Below are 4053 nucleotides of genomic sequence, written 5' to 3'. Positions count from 1 at the left end.
GTGTGTGTGTGTGTGTGTGTGTGTGTGTGTGCGTGAGTGTTTAGATAACACTTGGGACAGCCCAGCCTTCCCCTGTCACACAGTGTAGACGAGTCAGAGCAAAGGGGGCTGGGCCTGTCGCATAGATCCTCCTCCTCTCGCCTTCTGTGAGGAGAAGAAATGAGGAGAGAGGAAATGATAAAAGGGGTGAGGAGAAAGGAGGAGATAGGACAGAGATAGAGAGAAGGAAAGAAAATGAGAGCCAAAAGAGGAGATGAGACAGGAGAAGAGATGAGATGAGGGGAGGAGAAAAGAGGAGAGGTAAGGACAAAATGGGACAGAACAAGGTTGAGTGGGAGAGGTAAAAAGAGGGGAGGAGAAAGAAGGAGATGCCAGGAAAAAAGGAGAGAGAAGGGGGGACGAGTGGACAGAAAAGGCGAGGAAAGGAGAGGAGAAATTAGGACAGGAGAAGAAATGAGGGGAGAGAACAGGAGGAGAAAGAAGGGTTGAGGAAAGGAAAGAAAAATGCAGAAATGAAGGAAACCAAACCAATGGCAGGTTAATAAAATGACTAAGGCACTGTGGGTTTCTCAGTCAATATATACCAGTTACTAGAGTTACTTATTCTACTACTTTTTCACACATACAGACCCAGACACACAGCATACAGTCACACATACTGTTTGTAACGGTATGGAGCCACACCATAACAGACATCAGTCACATCTTTGTTGAAACTTCCTGCAGCCAAACATTCAAAACTGAACACTGCCAGGAGATCTCCGCTATGGCTAAACATGATTATCAGTCTGTCCTCTGTCTGTCTTATCTGCCCCGCTGCAGACTGCACAGAGGGATCCTTAAAACAAGAACAAGAGGGGGAGAAAATGAAAGGGTGACTAGGGGATTGAGGAAAGAGAGAAATAAATGGGATAGAGGGGGAGGGGATGCAGTAGAATAAGAAAGAGAGCATGCTTGAGGAGGGTGGGCGGTATAGAGAGAAGGACCAAATTAAAAAGTGAGCAGGGTGTGAGTTTAGAGCGGAGAAGGGGGATACCCTAAAAAAATTGAATGTGCATGTGAGGGGGGCATCTTTGCATTATTTATAATCTAAGCTTGCAGGGAGAAATAATATGCCTAAAGAGTCTGTGGCCTACATTCATGTGTAAAAAAAAAACCCCTTTCTTGCTAGATCACAAGACGGAGCCGACAAAATTGCACAAAGGCAGGGGTGCTCTGAAGACAGCAGTGGGAAAGACCATGAAAGGATACATTTGTTTCTCTCTGTGTTTTTATAGTAGCACAGCAGGTGTGATTATAATCAGTAAGTGTGAAGCTCTTCGTGTACAGGTATCTATCTGAATATCTAGAATCCTTTCTGGTTCAAAAGTGGCCCGGCTGGATTTGACCTTTAACAGAAAGATGAAAGTGATGCAGAGACGCACCTTAAAAACAGTTGATCGAGTCATGGTTCAAGGCCTCCATGTTGACCTCAGCCCTTGTATTCTCTCCCTTCAAAAAAACCACTGCACTCTGGTTCACTTATTTCACAATAACATAAAGCCACCAATAGATCAACCACACTCAGTAGCAGGCAGAATTATGTGAGAAAACAAGGTGCTCTTTGTACACCAATGTTGCATTTGAACACTACAATAGTTGTTTTGCAAAATCACAAGGGTATTACACTTCAAACCAAACAGAAAGTAAGATTATATGTTGACCTTTACACCATTTGTACACGTCGCTCTCTATCTGCTGTTAAAATTCATATCTACAACTAGCACGTGGAAAAATGCACCAAGGCATTTGCATTTATTTAGATATCTTGAAAATCACATTTCAGACATTTTTTAACCACAAAGGCCACAACATCCAGTGTTTTGATTCAGATATCAAATGGAATTCCAGGCAGCTCCTCACCCAGAATCCAAGCAACACACACTGTAAACATTTTTTGTGTTTTTGTTCTAAGGACTGTGCGTCCCACTGGTGCTTCGTCTGAAGGGCTTAGATGATTGAAAATCGCATTCTGGGGCAGATTTGGGATCTAGATTAGGGGCAGGTCTTTTTTTGTGTGTCTGTCTCTCTGTGTATAATGCTCACGTGAGAAAAGAAGCTGCTAAAACTGGGGTATATTCCCTCCAAAATCCCCTGCATGGGTCACTAAACCCCACCTACTAGCCAGCGGGTGGCAGGTGGTGGAACCGGTGCTGCTCCATCACCCCTCCCTTTCACACACCTCACCATTGTTCCACCAGTGAATCCACAGGATGGACGCACACATGCAGGCACGCAGGCACGCACGCAAGGCAAGCACACGCGCAAGGCTTGGTATCAATCCTCCATTGCTTTATGGCCTGGCCTGCTGACTCTGTTTTTACAGCTTTGGTTCTAAGCAGACACATGAAGGTCATATTCAAACTGAGCCGGTTGTTCATTTATTTATTTTTCCTTCCAAAAACAGAAAAGAAACTGCTGACATTCATTTTATCCACAGATGATCAGTCAGTCTGTCAGTAGGCCAGGATTATACAGAATCAAATCCAGAGCTAAAGAGGAAACCAGGTCAATCCTCTGTATGATCCAGCCACCATCTGTGTGCCTGTCCTGGTTATTGAGCTGTTTTGTGTTTTACACCATGAATTAATCCAACCTGGGGTCTTACTGATTTATAGAAACATTGGATTTCAAACAAAGAAAGGGGACATGTGTCATACTTTACAGTCTGTCAAGCTGGATATCTAAAGACTGTATAGGACACATATCTTGAAAATGTTTTTAGGCAGTTATGTGAGCTTTTGTTGTTTGTAGTTAAACATTACAGTTTGCTAGTACCAGTTTGACTAACATTTACAAGAGCTTCTTAAATGTCCTTGTCAAGATATAAGGAAGTAAGATCACCAAATTTAAGAACTTGAAATAAGATAAGTTCATGAATGCATCCCGAGTCAAACATTACATTGAGATTTATTTTTCACATGTTGTGAAATCTCTGTATAAAATCTGAAATATAAATAGCAGCAGGTAGCAAAGGTCACCCAATATGAGCCTGTGCCAAGGTGAGGAGGATGGGTCAACAGGAAAGAGTGTTAAGTGTTAATCATTTATTTTCCTGGTGATAACATTCACATGAAGCGTATGAGTTCAACAGTCATTATGCCAACTCAGTGCCAAGTAACAATGAAGGACTGCAGGGCTGATACTAATTTTAGACCTACAATCTTTTTGTAAACATAGCGGTATAGCTCTGAGGATGATTTTTCAAAACAAACAATTTGTCTCAACTATTAGAATGATCAATATGAAATTTGGAACACACATTCGCGCCATGTCAAAATGTTGATTTGATTTACTAAACTAAACTCTTATGTAGGGCTTCAGGATATGTGATTCAATATTGTTGAATGTCGTGATAACCATATTACTTGCGATAAATAACTAGATAATAAAATGCACTCAGTTTGGCACTTCCGCTGCTTTCAGTATTCTTCTAAAATACAACAAATTGCATGTCAAATTTTGTGACAACTAAAAAGGAAATCATTCCCAACATTCTTTTATTGAACAAATTTAACATTGAATTAAGTTATATTTTAATGAGCAGTTTTCTATTAATAGGTTCTTTCAACTAAGACAAAAAAATCGGTGTCTATCGCAATATGTTGCAGCCTTTTGCGATATGTATATTGCGCCAGTTGATATCGCGATGACAATAAAAAAGTAATATATTGTGCAGCCCTACTCTTATGCTATTTTCACACTACGAGCGTCAAAATCTACAAAACAACCAAGTGGGGCCAGCTACATTGTCGCAGAGTCACGGTTGGTTAAGCACTCATTTTTATTTCAAATTTTGTCACCCTATGACCCTATTGCATCCTTGTGTTCCCAGAAAGCTACAATAGCATCAGCTCACTTAGCTGAAAAACTGTTAAAAATGCCTTAAAAAAACTTGGTGTCTCATTGGAACGCTGAAAAATGTTGAGGACCGCTCAACTTTCATTTGTAGCGCGTCACATCCTTGTAGTCTGTTGTGTTGTCGCCAGAGGTGGGTAGTAACGAGTTACATTT

At 41.1% G+C, this 4053-nt stretch overlaps 1 protein-coding gene across 4 annotated transcripts in view; it reads right to left on the bottom strand.

Moving 5' to 3' along the window:
• The window catches only part of eml1 (EMAP like 1), a 56695-nt gene that overhangs the window by 40695 nt on the left and 11947 nt on the right, over window positions 1-4053 (bottom strand). The gene's annotated exons all lie outside the window — the stretch shown is intronic.

The sequence above is a fragment of the Etheostoma spectabile genome, chromosome 20 (genome assembly GCF_008692095.1).
Source record: "Etheostoma spectabile isolate EspeVRDwgs_2016 chromosome 20, UIUC_Espe_1.0, whole genome shotgun sequence".
Classification (NCBI taxonomy): Eukaryota; Metazoa; Chordata; class Actinopteri; order Perciformes; family Percidae; genus Etheostoma; species Etheostoma spectabile.
This window is presented reverse-complemented; position numbering and strand designations above follow the sequence as displayed.